The 18,116-nt window shown below is 38.2% G+C and overlaps 1 long non-coding RNA gene across 1 annotated transcript; it reads right to left on the bottom strand.

Moving 5' to 3' along the window:
• Window positions 1-13,233: 13,233 nt before the first annotated feature.
• On the bottom strand, window positions 13,234-14,030 carry LOC118492561. The gene is made up of 2 exons (XR_004894517.1): window positions 13,987-14,030; window positions 13,234-13,439 (listed from the first exon to the last, which is right to left on the bottom strand). It is a non-coding gene; the product is annotated as an uncharacterized LOC118492561 (long non-coding RNA).
• Between the last annotated feature and the right edge of the window lie 4,086 nt (window positions 14,031-18,116).

Here is an 18,116-nt window from a genome sequence, read left to right on the forward strand (position 1 = left end):
ACCTAAGACCACGGGGTTTTTAAATCGAAAGCGTGGGCTACACGGTCTCGTTTGTTACCCAAGAGTTTATCTTTGGTTTCGTTTGGTTGGTAAACTTTTTATCTAAACTTTTAAACGCTTATAAAATTACTAACTTATTTTTTACTTGTGACCTACCCCCTACATGTTGCTCGTTAGTGAAACTTGAATTTGTACTGCTTTAGTAAAGATAAACATCTGATTGATGCCTATAGACCAAGAGGTTGTTGGCATAAAATTAGCAAGTGGATTATGGTGTTAATTTAGGTGAATATTGGTGATGATGATAGTAACTCGAGTATTGGATATGTATATATAACATAAAAGACGAGTATCGAGTATTATTTAGCATGTAGTGGATATCATTTTTTAATAAATGGTGAAAAACTTGTTTTGCTTATCAAATATTGATGGTGGACTTATTAGAAACATTTTATGTTTTAGAAAAATGTTACTTATAGTTGCTACAATAGAAATAGAGGTATGATTGAGAGCAAGTTTGGTTGGTGCAGGTGGCCCTGGTCAAACAGAACATCCTGCTAACAATGAATAAAATGTTAGTCTCAATGTGAGAGGTCTCCTATAATCAATCTCTGGCATAAGAATCAATTAAGGTATCTGAAATGAAAGGTTAAGCAAAGAAGACAAAGCGAGAAGTGAAGTGTGGTTTACCTTTGGCGATATGTCCTATATATAAGGCTTGCCCATGTTACGCTAAGGTTCTTAGTAGCAAGTTCCTTCTTCTATTTTAAGAGAAGGAAGAGTGCTTTAGAGAAGTGTCTTTTTCTTGGGTGTCTCAAAGATACATTTTTAGTGAATTAATTCTTCTTCTAGTCCTACTTTTTATCCATGTCGTCTTTTTGCAGTCGCATAAGTGTAAGGACCTGCAAAAATGTCCCACAACACTCCGTAAGTGAAAACCTAGACCCCTAAAACCCTAATCCTTGTGAAAAAATCAAGAAATTCAAAATTTGTTGGTCTGTCGCGGGCCGCGTAAGACTTAAGGAAAGCTTACGTGGGGCGCGACAGCTTGAAAGTTCTCCGGATAAGCTTTAGGCCACGTGTCAGACACGTGGCGGACCTACGGGGTGACACGGCAGCCCTAGCCGTAGCTAAAAATAAAACCTTTGTAATAATAATAATATGTAGAAAAAAAATCATAATATATATATAATAATAATAATAATATAATTTTGTATAATAATAACTAAAAATAAAACCTTTGTAAAATAGATGGTTTGTATTGAGGCATACTATTATAAAAATATATAGATGTCGCAAGGTCGACGATTTTGGCTATACGTGTTGACTTAACTGTGTTGTGATTGCCTTGTTGTGTTAATTGTTATCCATTTTGTGCCAATAATTTATATATATATATATATATATATATATATATATATATTGTTAATTATCAGATGGAAAACGCAGTAAATGAACCAGTCAATGAAGTTAATCAATTCGAACAACACAATGAGGATCATTTTCTTAATAGACAAGATATAGAAAATATCGTTGCCCAGAGAATAGCCAATGTTATCCCGGTAATCGTCGCTGCTGTTAAGAGTCCTGCTGAACCCTCACAAGCCAACCATAGCAAACGCACTCGCGATGATAATTTCAGTAACAGTGTAAATGGAAGCGGCAATAATGATAATAATGTGGTTCAAGCCCCAATACTTAAGAAAATGAAAGTTGCAACATCTGGTTGCACTTATAAAAAATTCCTTGCCTGTAAGCCAGTCGAATTTGCAGGCAATGAAGGGGCAACTGCCGCACTACGTTGGTTAGAAAAGACCGAAGCGGTAATTAAAATCAGTAAGTGCGTAGAAGAAGACAAGGTTATGTATGCCTCCCACCTTTTCAAGGAAGAGGCATTAGAATGATGGAACACGGTGTTGCAAGCCAAAGGAAGTGACATGGCTTATGCCATGAGTTGGGAGGAATTTAAGAGATTGGTGGAAAGGAAATTTTCTCCCGACTACGAAAAGGAACAAATGACGAATAAGTTCCTGAACCACTGGATGGTGGACGTTGACTGTCGAGGGTATACTACGAAATTCTTCGAATATGCCAGAATTGTACCAACTCTGGCTTCGCCAGAACCGGTACTTTTTTCTCGCTATATCTGGGGATTAATTAGCGAGATTCGTGACATAGTCAAAGCTGCGAGACCCCGCACAATTGACGATGCTGTTGAACTAGCCAACACCTTGACAGACGGCCTAGTGCGCACAAGAGAAGAAAACACGAAAAAGGAATTGGCCCAAAAGATTATCCAAGGTTTTCGTGGGGGTAGTAATGCTAGTAACTTTAAGAGAAAGGGAACTGGGCAATCCTCCACTGCTCCATTTTGCGGTACCTGTAAAAGAAAGCATTTTGGAAAATGTAAAGGGTACTGTAATTTCTGCAAAATTCTGGGGCACCAAGAGGAGAATTGCAGGAAGAAATCTATGATCTGCTACAATTGTGGAGAAGCAGGGCACTTTAGGCCCGACTGCCCAAAATTGGTTAAGCCAGCTGACAACAAGCCAAAACCTGCCGAAGGAACTAATAAGAAGAATGCTAGAGCCTTTCAGCTGACAACGCATATCTAATTCCAGATGTGATAGCTGGTACGTTTCTTGTACATGACATTTATGCAAAATTATTATTTGACTCTGGTGCAAACCAAAGTTTTATAAATACTTCATTCTGCCAAGCTCTTAAGCAACCTTTAACCAAACTTAGGCAGATTTATACGGTAGAAACAGCAGATGGTAATTCTGTTAAAATAGATAAGGTGTTGCAAGAAGGAAAGATAAAACTCTCAGGATATAATTTTTCTGCAAACTTGTTACCTATGAATTTAGCCGGATTCGATGTCGTATTAGGAATGGATTGGTTAGTAGCCAACCATGCTCGAATCTTCTGTGATCAGAATTCCATAGAAATTCATACACCCGTAGGGGAAGTAATTATGGTTACAGGAGATAAGCCGCGTAAACCAATGAAGTTCATTACAGTCATGAAAGTTGCTAATTATGAACGAAAACAAGGAATAGTGTATATGATTTCAATAATCATTAACACTAAAGGCAAAACTTAAGGAAATTCCAGTAGTATCGGAATATCCGGATGTATTCCCTGAAGAACTACCTTGATTACCACCCGATAGGGAAGTAGAATTTAGGATTCATCTAATTCCTGGAACTACCCCAATAGCTAAAGCATCTTATCGGTTAGCACCCACAGAAATGTTAGAACTGAAAAAGCAGTTGGATGAATTATTAAGCAAAGGTTTCATACAACCTAGTTCATCCCCTTGGGGAGCACCAGTGTTGTTTGTGAAAAAGAAGGATGGTTCAATGCGAATGTGTATCGATTATAGGGAATTGAATAAGGTTATAATTAAAAATCGATACCCATTACCTAGGATTGATGATCTTTTTGACCAATTTCAAGGAGCTAGATATTTCTCTAAGATAGACTTGCGCTCCGGATACCATCAACTGAAGGTGTTAGGATTCGAAGGCTGTCATGATTGTGTTGTTTGTATAAATCGAACATTCAGAAAATATAAAACAGTGCAAAGTGCAGCGGAAATGAATACAAACTTTGTAAACACAATCCAAAGAAGAGAATAGTATGATAAACAATTGCTTTTCATCAGTCGAAAGGTTACAAAGCAAATCAAAAGATTACAATGCAAGCTTACAAAACTAGGCTCCCCCTCAGCCTGATACCCCAAGGTTGGTTGCACAAGATGAAAGGATTGGACTGGAGAAGAAGAATCCACTCAGTCAATCAAATGTAACAGTACATGGTACTGCTCCATTTATAGGCAAACTAAACCACTGAAGCATCTCAGCTGACGTCACCATGATAGTGACATCTAACAACCTAACAACCTATAAACATTGTTCTATACAAACTACTGATGTTAACAACTGATTATAAGTATATTACAAGACAAGAGATAACAACTGCTTCACGTTCCGCTGTTGTAGCCTGAGCACTGATGTTGAGCATCAGTGCTTTCTTTAAAGGTGATCAGTCTTTGAATGGGCAGTGCTTGTGTCTTCAGCAGTACTTAGGAAACGACAGTAGATAGAGCAACAGTGTTTGTCTTCAGCAGTCTTTAGAGTTTCATCAGTGTTTGGTTCATCAGTTGTTATATTGAGCAGTACTTAAGATCCATCAGCTGTTAGATTACCACTGTCAAGGGGAAAGCCAAGTGTAAACAGTTGCTTATTATGAGTCCACTGTTGTGATCCGGTTTTGGCTTTCATTATCTGTTCCTCTGGTAGGGTTCAATCCCAACAATCTCCCCCTGGAACAGATAATTCCAAAACCCTTCATTATTCTGGACCTTTATTTCTCATCAGTAGTTCCTGAGCTTGCTTTTTAAATTCTTCTTCAAAGTCCTTGGAACTTGTGTCATCTTCATCCCTACACAGTGTAAGTTCAAGGAGATCCTGCAAATCTTCAACACTAAGGCCTAGTGCTTCTTTCCTTGATATGTACTTCACTTCGCCGTTGGATCTGAACAAGGTCAGTACGTGGGTCTTTTGATCAGACATCCACTTTAGTACTTTTAATCCAGACGGGTTGCTTGGGAGAGAGTTATTTCCTAATGAGTTTGGAGAAATTGGCCTTGAGAACACTTGCAGACTTTCAGACATTCTTTTGAAGGCCGATTCAATGACATTGTTTGCTGCAGCAATGTCTTCTGCAGTCTCTTTTTCAATTAGCTCTTGCCTCTCAATGTTTGTGATGTTTGTTGAAGTGTTTGGTGATGCAGGCTTGGTTAATACCTTCTTAAAAAGGTTCTGAAGCTTTGTTGAGCTCTCTTCTTTTAGACCCATTTTCATGATGGTTTCATTGAAGTACTCAGCTTCCCTTTTCTTTACCTCTTTTTCAGACAGTTGTTTTCCTTCTTCTTGGTTTGTCATAAGAATAGGATTATTAGCTGATTTGAATAGTTTTTGGAGGTTTTCAATCTGCAGTTCAGGCTTTTTGTAGTCAGGCCTTTTTGAAGTGTCTGAGACAGTTATCCTTCTTTTCTTCAGCCTTTCATAAGCTTCATCAGTATGCTGTTTTGACCATTTTGCTATGGCATCAGCAGTGTCCACTTTAGCATCTACCAACTCCTGTTTCTTCTTTTTTATATTCAGAAGTAAGATCAGCAATTAGCTTTTTATATTTGTTCCAATTTGGAGTTGTCTTCTTCTTACTTGGGTCACCTTTAATCCTTTCAATCATGTTTGCTTCATGCTTCAGAGCAACTATTGGCCATTCTTCAAATTGGTTTTCTTCAGCTGGATAAAATTTTTCTTTCATGATATATGCAATAAGTTCTTTTCTCATCTCCTTTCTTTGATCTGTCTTTTCTTTGCTCAGAACTTGTGCATAATCTTCCATTAGCTTGACTTTTGTAAGTAAGAGTTCCAATTTTTCAGAAATGGCTTTATCACCTTGATCTTTGCATTCGAGTTTAGCTCGAATCTTTGCTTGCCTTGATTTCATTTCGAGATATTCATCCATGTCTTCTGGAACTACGAAGCCTATGAGAGAAGGAAATCTTCTTTTTGAAGGATCATCCTCGGTGTAAAATTGTTTCATCTCATTTTTTACAGCATCTAGTTCCAGTGGATATTTTGCTGCAACATGATCATATTTTTCATTAGTGGCTTGAGTTGTTTCTCTTTTTCTTTTGTAAAGCTTTGTGGATGAAATGGATTTTGCTTGTGACATAGGAATGGTGAGAGCGGTGGTGGATGATTGACTAACAACTGTTGAAACAACTGGTGTTTCAACCGCTGTTGTCATTACAACTACTGATGTATCAGCAGATGTCTTCTGCTTTTGAGCAGGGGTTGTGATGGCAGGGGTTTGAAGGGTGATGAGTGATTGACTAACAGCTGTTGAAACAACTGGTGTCTCAACTGCTGTTGTCATTACAGCAGATGTTGTAACACCTGCTGTCTTCTGCTTTTTGGAAGGTGGTGATGATGGGGTGATAGTTTTTGATGGTGATGTTGGTTTTGTAGACACAGATGATGGTGGAGCAGTAGTTGTGGTGGTGTGTGGTGATGTGGTGTGTGTTGATACTGCAGCTTTGGTTTGGCTATTTTCTGGCTCAATGTATATACCATCATCAATTCCCTTTTTCTTCCACTTGATCTTCTCCCCCTTTTTTGGCATTATCTGGGAAGGGTTCATTCATGAAGAGAACAGTGGAGGGAATTTTTCCAGAGGCACTTTGAATGTGAGCCTTGATAGCTTTGATATCTGCCTGAGTATCTTTGAACCTTGATTCCACCATATTTGTCAGCTTTTGAACATGTATAGTATGCTGCTGATCAGCCATCTGCTTTTGTTTTTCCAGCAGTGGTTGAAACATGGTCCATAACTCATTTGCAGCAGGTGCCTGTTGAGCAGGTGCTTGAGCTGGAGGAGCAGTGGATTGGGCTTTCTGAGCTTTTAACAGCTGCTGCACCATATCCTTTATTTCAGCAACTGAGGTTTCCAAGTTTTCAACTCTGCCCGTCAATTCCTGATATTTTGAATCATCACCCAAGTTAATGGGATCATCTGAATCCCCACCAGCAGTGGTTTTACCAATGTGTGACTTAGGGACTGAATCCCAAAAATCATTCATTGATGCCCCTTGTTCTTGGTACTGGGGACTTCTTTCTTCAGCACTTGATAACCTTTTGATGTTGCCAGTGGTTAAAACAAACTCACTGGTGGTTCTCAGTGGTGCTATTGAAGAAATTGCCTTCAAGGGAGTCTTATGAATGTAACCACTGTCCAAATGTAAACCAGTGGGTTCAACATTTGTAGTGGTTACTCCACTTGAACTACTGACAGGAATTACTTGTAATTCATGCAGTGTAACCTCCTCAGTTGTTGCTGGGATAACAGAGATATCAACATCAGACCCAGTCACTTGTGGGAGTATACTCTCAGTGATAGGTGTTTGAGAGGAACTGGTTTGTGTCTGAGTAATACCAACTGTATGCAACAAGGGTATCATGGATTGTGGTAATGTGGGGGGTGAGGGTAAAGGAGTTGAAAGAGACATGTCCTTGGGATCAGGACTGTGGAAGATGGATCCGAGTGGGTCCAGAGCTTCATATTGTGGGGTCCCTGTGCTTACAACCTGATCCTTTTGTGAGGATGCAGGAGGAGTTTGTGGCAAAGGTGGAGATCTTTCTTCCAACTGTTGTGAGGAAGTAGCAGCAGTGGTTATTGGTGACATTTGTGTTGTCACTGGCAGTGGCTCTGGGATCTCATCTTCCAGAGGTGCCTTTGTTTTGGGTTTGGGGGGCTTTCTGGATGTTTTCTTTTTGGTCTTTTTGGTGGTGGCAGGTGTGGGTTTCAAAACAGTGGGTGTGCTGCTTTAATCACCTGGAGCAGTGGGCTCAGCAGCCGATACCTGAGGAGCAGTTTCATCTGCTAAATTCTGCTCAGGCACCTCTGCTTTTGTTTTTATTGGTGCCAACATTCTAGAGAATGTTTCAGGTGTTAAACAGTTTATTTTAAAAGAAGCACCTTGTTTGGGCAATTCTGCATCTTTCTTTACAAATTTTTGTTCAAAATAGTAGCTTAAAAATCTTGGAAAGAGCAGAAATGCTTTAGTATCAACGTTTTTTTACCAAATTATCAAATATTTCCTGGGAATAGTTAAAATTTTCATTGTTTAAAATTGCATACCCCAGGCATTGAATTTTTGATGGTATTTCGTTAAAAGACGTTGTTTTATTAGAAACACACATCAGTAGAGTGTGAAACAAAAATCTTTTTGGTTGCTCTGCATAGCCCCTGTTCATGAAATCCTTTTTCAACTCGGCTTTAGAAAATGAGGTTTTACCTTTCAAATCATCGAGTTTGAAGACTTCTGAAATGGATTGTGGAGTGATTTGGATCTTTTTACCCTGTATCGAGGAGTTGATGGCTGTGACAGTTTCTCCTTGTTTTTCAAGGGTAGCCTTGTTCCAGAACTCTCTCTGTGGGTTTGTAGATAAATGGGAGCGTCTGCTGTTATCAAAGTTTTATACTTTGATGCAGACAAGATGTCGATGATGGAGTCGAAGGAGTTGTTGCTTGTGGGTTTTGTGAGTATGCCCACATAGTTGTGAGGGGATTTGTAACGAATTTCTGTGGTTTCAGTGGCCATTTGAGTGGCGTCAGTGGGAGCGGAAGAAGAAGATGATTTTGATTTTGTCTTCGATTTTGATTTCGTCATTTTTGATGAAGAAGATCGAAGAAAGTTTTGTGAAGAAGAGTGGGAAACTGCTTTGAGAAGAGAATTTTTGGAATTCAATTCGACAGTGTGAGCCGCTGTTTGGGTTTAATCAGGGTTTTATTTTAGGGAAAACGTGAATGCTGATGTGGCATCGGTTATAACGATCTGACGACTAAAAACTGACCACGTGCCAGCCCCTGATGGAAAAGTAAATAATGGAGGACAGTTGTTTTGGGAGCCACTGATGAAACAAACATTAGTGGTTACAACGGTAATAAATGGAGTAGTGGGTGATTTTTACCATCAGTGGATGCTGTTACTACATCAGTTGATAGCATATCAGTGGATAGAACACTAATTTTGTACAACAGTGCTTATCAAGAAAATGAAAGAGCAGGGGTTGACTTTCAGCAGTGGACAGACTTTAGAAAGCAGATGTTCGAAAACACGGCAGCAGTTAAGGGAAAACAGTGGTAGAAAATAAAATGAAGACCATTAGTACAACAACTGTTAGTGCAGCAATGTTTTAACTTTTGACAAATAATGTTAGCATCTGCTGTTCAGATGTAGGAATTGATTTTGTCTTGTGTAAACACAATATCATGTCCAACATCTGTTGAGCTCCAGAAATGCTATGCTTAACAAGATACATTTTAGATGTAGATTATCAAGTTTAAATTTCCAGCAGTTATCTCAGAAATCTTTGTTCAAGGTTTTGCCACATGTTCATTATTCCTGACAGTGGTTTAGCATCCCAGATGATGAAGACTTTTCTACTAAGGCTACTCATTTTGTGTCTAATTATTTGAACTAGAACATGAGTATCTCAGTAGTTCAAAATCAATTTGCAACCAATTTTGGATCTGTGATAAGCTAACTTGAGCTTGACATGACCTTGACATGTGTACCATTTCCTTTTTGATCAGTTTTAGGTATAGTAATTTCACATAAAAAATAAGGAAATTACATCCTGACCAGAGATGAATTTTTTACTATAAAAAATAAGTAAAAGTACAAAATATATTATATATAAAAAATAATATATCTGGTTTTATTCCGAGAACAAATTTTTGTAAAAGTTTTGAAAGTAACATCAAAAGGATCTGGTAACTTTTCAAATAAGCTCATGATCATATCATTCTCAAGTTATTTTGACCACTGTTTAGGATCATTTTCTTGTCAATTGATTGTAAATTCTTCTTTTAAGGTCAATCACTGGAGATGCCATTGTTACCTGAACAATTCATGTATTTGATGAATGCACACAGTTGCATGATGACCATTGTTTACCCAACTTCGACCTCATAAGTGTTTTATGCTTATACTCTTTTTCTTTTGGCTTCAAAAGTTTTGAGATAAGCACACTTTTGAGTTTTGTTCATTTTCTTCTTCCCTTTTTACCCTTCCCATTCATAAGAAGAATCCTCAATCTAAAGACATTTTCAGCAATGTTTTGAGAGATCTGGTCACATTTGTACATGTTTTATTACCAATTCTCACATTACGTATGATTTGGACTGTTTAGACCCCAGTTTTTCTTAATGTGTTTTGACAGGGTTGATTTGGTCCTTTTGAGGATTCTCAACCTGCTTTTTATCACATAAGATTTCATGACAAAAGTTTTATTTCCCTCTTTCTATGTTAACAAAACACTAATGTTTATATGAACATAGGTTTGATTAATCTGAGGTTCATACTTTAGTATAAAATATGATGAAATCATCACAAATTTCATATCAACAGTTGAGATCAATTTTAAATGCAGATAGTCATACCATAGTTACCAGACATGTTTTCAGATCTGAAAACTATGGGTGATTTGTGCATGACATCACTTGTTGTTTGAAATTTGTGGATGCTTATGACATCTTGGTTGTTTTACAGAGTATCTGATCCATCATTTTGAACATGATTTCTCGTTGCTCTGTTTTTCAACTAAATACAATCAACCTTAGTATCAATGAATTTTGAGCTGAACTGTTATGTCAAATTGATTGTTAGATCGAATTTGACTGTCCAGGCTCTGATACCAATTGTTAGGATTCGGAGGCTGTCATGATTGTGTTGTTTGTATAAATCGAACATTCAGAAAATATAAAACAGTGCAAAGTGCAGCGGAAATGAATACAAACTTTGTAAACACAATCCAAAGAAGAGAATAGTATGATAAACAATTGCATTTCATCAGTCGAAAGGTTACAAAGCAAATCAAAAGATTACAATGCAAGCTTACAAAACTAGGCTCCCCCTCAGCCTGATACCCCAAGGTTGGTTGCACAAGATGAAAGGATTGGACTGGAGAAGAAGAATCCACTCAGTCAATCAAATGTAACAGTACAGGGTACTGCTCCATTTATAGGCAAACCAAACCACTGAAGCATCTCAGCTGACGTCACCATGATAGTGACATCTAACAACCTAACAACCTATAAACACTGTTCTATACAAACTACTGATGTTAACAACTGATTATAAGTATATTACAAGACAAGAGATAACAGCTGCTTCACGTTCCGCTGTTGTAGCCTGAGCACTGATGTTGAGCATCAGTGCTTTCTTCAAAGGTGATCAGTCTTTGAATGGGCAGTGCTTGTGTCTTCAGCAGTACTTAGGAAACGACAGTAGATAGAGCAACGGTGTTTGTCTTCAGCAGTCTTTAGAGTTTCATCAGTGTTTGGTTCATCAGTTGTTATATTGAGCAGTACTTAAGATCCATCAGCTGTTAGATTACCACTGTCAAGGGGAAAGCCAAGTGTAAACAGTTGCTTATTATGAGTCCACTGTTGTGATCCGGTTTTGGATTTCATTATCTGTTCCTCTGGTAGGGTTCAATCCCAACAGAAGGTATAAGAAGAAGACATACCTGAAATTGCTTTCACGACTAGGTATGCTCACTACGAGTTTGTAGTCATGCCATTTGGACTAACGAATGCTCCTGCAGCATTTATGGATATGATGAATACAATCTTTAAGCCGTATTTGGATAAATTTGTAATTGTCTTCATTGACGATATACTTATTTATTCCAAATGTCAGGAAGAGCATTGTAAGCACATGCGTGCACTCTTAGATCTGTTAAGAAAGGAAAAGCTTTACGCCAAATTTTCGAAGTGTGAATTTTGGCTACAAGAGGTGCAATTTTTAGGACACGTGGTGAATCACGAAGGTATTTACGTGGATCCCTCCAAGATAGAGGCGATCACAAAATGGAAGGCCCCACAATCTGCTACCGAAGTTAGAAGTTTTCTGGGATTAGCTGTATATTATAGGCGATTCATTAAAGATTTTTCTAAGATAGTTGTTCCATTAACTAAACTAACCTGTAAAACAGTTAAGTTTGAGTGAGGACCTAAGCAAGAAGAGGCCTTTAGGATTTTAAAGCAAAAGTTAACCAATGCCCCAATTCTAGCCTTACCAGATGGAACAGAAGATTTTGAAATCTACTGCAACGCTTCTAAGTTGGGATTAGGATGTGTGCTAGTGCAACGTAAAAAGGTAATTGCATATGCATCAAGGCAGTTGAAGAAGCACGAGGAAAATTATAAGACTCATGATTTAGAATTAGGAGCAATAATTTTTGCCCTTAAAATTTGGAGACATTATCTGTACGGAAGTAAGTTTACAGTCTATACAGATGATAAAAGTTTAAGGTACATATTTGGGCAAAAAGAATTAAACATGAGGCAAAGAAGATGGATGGAAATTGTAAGTGACTACGACTGTGATATTCAATATCATGAATGAAAGGCAAATGTAGTAGCAGATGCCCTAAGTCGTAAGTACCATGAAAAGCAAAGACGAGTTCGTGCTTTAAGATGAAATCTACAATTAGATTTAATGGAACAACTGAAGAACGTTCAGAAAACAACAATCAAGGATGATGCTGAAGGAATGAAAGGACAAACAAAGGAATTAGAGCAAGGGACTGATGGAATTTGGAGATTCCATAAAACAAGAATTTGGGTACCTAAGCAAGGAGATTTAAGAGATAAGGTTCTAGAGAAAGCCCATAAATCTAGGTATACAATGCACCCTGGTAATAATAAGATGTACCAAGATTTAAGAAATAACTTCTGGTGGATAGGAATGAAAAAGGACATAGCTAGATAAGTTTCTAAGTGTCTAACTTGTTCATAAGTTAAGGCAGGACACCAAAAACCTTCAGGGTTACTTCAACAATTAGAAATGCCTGTATGGAAATGGGAACTAATAACAATGGACTTTGTTACCAAGTTGCCGAAGACCAGGAAAGGTAACGATGCAATCTGGGTAATTGTGGATCGATTAACCAAATCAGCTCATTTCCTGCTAATGAAGGAAACCTTTAGCATGGAAAGATTGGCTAAGTTGTACGTAGACGAGGTAGTATCCTTACATGGAGTTCCACTGTCCATTGTGTCAGGTAGGGATAGTCGTTTCACTTCACATTTCTGGACAAGTTTCCAAGAAGCAATGAGGACACGATTAAATTTAAGTACAGCATACCATCCCCAAACAGATGGACAAAGTGAAAGGACGATCCAAACCCTAGAAGACATGCTCAGGGCATGTGTAATAGATTTTGGTGGAAATTGGGATGACCATCTACCATTAATAGAATTCTCCTATAACAATAGTTACCACACCAGCATCAATGCTGCCCCGTTCAAAGCACTATATGGACGAAAGTGTAGAACTCCAGTATGCTGGGTAGAAATAGGAGAAAGTCAATTATCAGGTCCCGAGATTGTTCAGGAAACCACCGACAAGATAACTCAAATCAAGGAAAGACTGAAAACGGCTCGAGATCGCCAGAAGAGTTATGCAGATAATCGACGTAAGCCGCTGGAATTCCAAATTGGTGATAAGGTGTTGTTGAAAGTGTCACACCCCCAAAATCCACCATGCGGAGTACCACCGCTTGGAGGCGTGACGTGACCAGGATCGAGCCACCAATCATATTGAACAACGTATTTAAGTAAATAAAACCAACCACAATACAATTGGTGACCAAAAGCCAGTTAACCAAGTTTTAAATTAAACAGCGGAAGCATAATACGTGATACCAAAATATAAGTTCGTAGTCCATAAGTTTGAAGTCCAAAACGTAGATTTAATAAGTCATAAGGATTAAGTGTTTATTACGGAACATGACAGTCCGTATCCCACAACGACTCCTTCCTCGTGCAAGCTCCAAGCATTTAACGACCTGTAAGGCATGTAACACGAGTCAACAACAAAGTTGAGTGAATTCACAGTTGGTTGTTTAGTTATAGCATTCGTTTTGTAAATCATCTGTTCGTTTTGAAAACCATGTATCGTATGAGTTTGCATCGCGGTCTTTCTGACATGTTTGCGAAGATTAGTGGGGGTTTCCCATGTGTTACTAGACCACGCGTATCGACTGCTACGAAAATATAAGAGGTGCCCTAAGTCAATGTCTATCAGCATTGACCCTTTGCCCATAGTCCATTAGTACACGCCCGTCCGACTGGCACGATGTGAGGTTTGTTAAACCTAATAGCGCTATTAACTAATGACCCGCTCGCCATAGGCCTCGGCGATTAAGTCGATAAATGAGGGACTTAAAGTGATAGAGTTGATGGTCTTATGATCGTGTACGTAGGTTTTACGTACGTGCCCTTCAATCCGAGGACAGTAAAAAGTAGTTTAATAGTAATGATAGTACAACTAGTTAATTAATCCCATTCCCAAACCCCTGGGAATCCCATGCCTTGGAAAGAGTGTGAACTCACCTCAGTTTGCTCGGTTAGATTCTCAATATAGCTAACAGTCAAGGTCGGTCAATCACGTCCTAGTATGATTTACCAGTTAGTCATTTAGTGGCTTTCAAATAGAACACAAAGTTCCTACACGTATCTATCACATAACATGCATCACTTTAACGGTTTATGCCCTCTAAGTTTCCCATCCATTCCCCACTCAAAATCAAACATACGATAATGCACATAACATATATAACATGTTAGATCATTCACGGATAGCATACTCGACATTTAGACACGCAAGTCACAACTTATCTCAATTCAGCATTTATATTCAAAACCGGCTGTTTTCGGATGTTTTAATAAAATAGTTAAACTATTCCAAAAATTCCCATATTTTTACAGGTTGTCTTAAACTTTCCATATTTTATTGTGTGAAAATATCGGGGTCCGGTTCACTACCAATATTTTATAAAAAATCATATTCCGGACTGAACTCAGATTTATGAATTTCTGACCACAGTCCACGGAACAATTTATTAAAAATTCATCGAGTGTCCGATTTACGAAATTCCAGTGGGGTAATTACACATGCATCGGTTGTCATCTACTGTACAAATTTCATGGTCCGATTCATCACAAAACTCAGGTTATGACTGAAAGTACGACACCCATTTATTGCTGTAAAAATCCAGCTTAAGTTGCTGTTACAAATTAATACTTTAAAAATAGTAAACGGAGTCCAAAAATTACGATTCCGGTGCCATTAGAACCGTATTTCCTAATATCACATTTTAGAGTCAAAATATCAGTTTTTCGTTAGGTTTATGACCTGTTTACAGCCAACTGAAGTTGGCTGTAAAACTTGGACAGATTCTGATTTTTAGTGTTTAACCTTCTAAATCGTGTTCGATCGTTACCGTTAACAAGTTTAGTATTCACAACAACATCAAACATTAATATTATCCAGCAACACATCAGATAATCAACCAATAATCATAATCACACAAGATCTACATGCTTTACACTAATATTCATCCATTAACCACCTTGTTCATCATTTTAGTAGACTTTTAGATTTTGATCTTGTATGTTCACAATTTTTAACCGACTAATCTCTTATTAACCACATCAAACATGAACAAGAAGTTGATTAGAAGCACTTACAACTAGCACAAGGATAGGGAAGAAACTATGCGAAAAAGAGGTGGATAAAAGCAAGATAGAGAGGTCCTTCGCCTTCCGTTAGCTCCAAGACTCCTTATGCGTGACCCGTAACACTTGTATAACTTTGGAATGAGGAGATCAAGAGCCGAAAATGGTGGTGTGTTCAAGGGGGGTCTCGGCCGTGAGCTAGGGAGGAGAGGAGAGAAAGAGAGTTTTGGTGGAATGGTGGTATTTATAAGATCTTCCATATAGCATATTCCTAGCATATTCCAAGCATATTCCTAGCATATTCTTAGCATATTCCTAGCATATTCCTTAGGATATTCCTTAGCATATTCCTTAGCATATTCCTTAGCATATTCCTTAGCATATTCCTTAGCATATTCCTAGCATATTCCTAGCATATTCCTTAGGATATTAACAAATACGTGTAAGCATAACACAGATATCAGAAAGCAGTTAAGTAATTCCACACAGTCGTCAGACACTTTAATTATCATTAATAATTTGTACGGAATACATGGGATTTTGAGGGTTGTCACATTCTCCCCCTGTTAAGAGAATTTCGTCCCGAAATTTAGTGCGTGGTTACTGAGGAAGCTAGTTAAGTTGCGTTGTTTTCCTGATTTTCCTGGGGTGTCACAGAAAGTTTCTCCTTGGAAAGGGGTAATTCGGTTGGGTAAGAAGGGAAAGCTAAGTCCAAGGTACATAGGACCATTCGCAGATACCCAACGAATAGGACCAGTTGCCTATCGCTTACAACTACCAGAAGAACTAGCTGGGGTACATGATGTGTTTCAAGTATCCAATCTTAAGAAATGTTTATCTGACGAATCCCTGGTACTACCTCTTCAAGATATAGAGGTAAATGAAAAGTTAAAATTTGTTGAGAGATCGCTCCAGATAGAAGACAGAAAAATTAAATTCCTCAAACACAAAAGATTGGTACTAGTCAAAGTAAAGTGGGATTCAAAAAGAGGACCTGAGTACACATGGGAACTGGAATCAGAAATGAAGCGAAAGTACCCTTACCTATTTTCAGTAAATCTCAAGGACGAGATTTTAAATAAGGTGGGGAGGATGTAAGGACCCGCAATAAAATGTCCCACAACACTCCGTAAGTGAAAACCCGGACCCCTAAAACCCTAATCCTTGTGAAAAATCAAGAAATTCAAAATTTGTTGGTTTGTCGCGGGCCGCGTAAGACTTAAGGAAAGCTTACGCGGGGCGCGACTGCTTGAAAGTTCTCCGGATAAGCTTTAGGCCACGTGTCAGACACGTGGCGGACCTACGGAGTGACACGGCAGCCCTAGCCGTAGCTAGGGTGGCCCTCGCGGGCCACGTAGGATTCCTTCTGAGTTTATGCGGGCCGCGACAAACCCAATTTTCAGCTATAAATGGGATGTGCATGGCATTTCGTCTGTGCTCGAGAAATTCATCAAAATCACTATCTTTCTGCTTAAAAATCACGTTCAACGTAGGGAAACGTTGCTATGATTACAGGGTAATAACTCGATCACTGCTACGATACAATGTCCGATCGATTGAAGCCGATCCAATTGATGTTTAAGTGCTGCCCGAACTCGAGCTATTCTTTGTCATTCGTCGTGACGGGTTTGATTTCGTGAGTTTATCGTAAATGTTGTATTAAGTTACTAACCTAGTTTCGTGTGCATTGTTATTTAACTAGGTTACGAAGCTTAATCAGTAGGCGAAACTCTGTCCAACTAAATTTGCAATGTGAGTTATTCTCTTTTATCAAAAGTGCTTTACAATACCTAAATGTTTTCCAGTTATAGGATTAAGTCTTTGTTATCTTAAATTACTGGCAGTAAGTGGGGTATTGTGCACAATTACTACTGTTTTATCACTGTTATGTGAAAGGACCTAAATAGTGATACTCGTCACTATTGGGTGAACGGACCCAATAGTGGTATGACCACAGTCATAGATCCGGTCGAGTGACAACTGAACCAGCTAATTATAAGATAGGGGCAATTGTAATCGCTCTTAATACTGTAATCTATAACAATGTGTCGTTTTATGCAAATGGAATGACTCGCCAGTATTTCCCCGCTGATAAAATCTTTTTAAACATGTTTCAGGTGATTTACTGTGAACGAGGAAAAGTGCCGCGTAGCACTACCAACTTGGATAAAGTGGCTCAGTAAATAAATAAACATGTTTTTGTAAACAGGGAATTTCCTCGAGAAATTCCTTTATTGTAAATTACGGGGTTTGTCCCAAAATGTGAAATAAAATAATTGGGTGTTTTCGATTTAAACGATCCTGTTAAAATTTCCGCTGCCTAATTAAACACCAATACCACGGGTTTCTATCCTGCGTCTTCTGAACCGGGTAAAACCGGGTCTGGGGTCGTGACAATAAGAATGAGTAGACTTTTCTTGAGTGAAGGTGAGATTTTCTTATCATGACCTGGCTAAGTAACTTAGTCATTTTGTATCTGAATGTAATTCTAATTTTCATCTATTGGCATGGTTGTAGAAATCTCTAGTCGCTAGTCGACCAGTGGGATGGGAACTAACGGTTAATCGGAATTAATTGGAATTAATCAGTAATTAATCAAGTTTAATCGAGGATTAATTGACGCCTGTTTGAATTTTTACAACCATGTTTCTTGGTCAGCACAAATGTCCTGACGATTAACAAATGATCCATATAGAACAAGATAATCTAATTCTAATTTTCATTTCTCAAGGTCAAGACAATTGTTATTACTTGATCGTCTTCCATATTGCCTTTTCGCAGTTTCATAAGAAAGAGTAGACTTTTATATTCTTTATCATCATCTTGGTGTTGACTTCACAAGTAATCTTTTCTCAAGTGCAAAGGAAATTTTTTTATCATGACTTGACTAAGTAACTTGATCGTTTTGTATCTTGAATCAAATTTTAGTTTTTATTTCGTTGTCAAGACAAATGTCCTTAAGATAGGACAAATGTTCGGGTATATGAGGAGTTTATAAGTTAAGT

The sequence above is a fragment of the Helianthus annuus genome, chromosome 5 (assembly GCF_002127325.2).
Source record: "Helianthus annuus cultivar XRQ/B chromosome 5, HanXRQr2.0-SUNRISE, whole genome shotgun sequence".
NCBI lineage: Eukaryota > Viridiplantae > Streptophyta > Magnoliopsida > Asterales > Asteraceae > Helianthus > Helianthus annuus.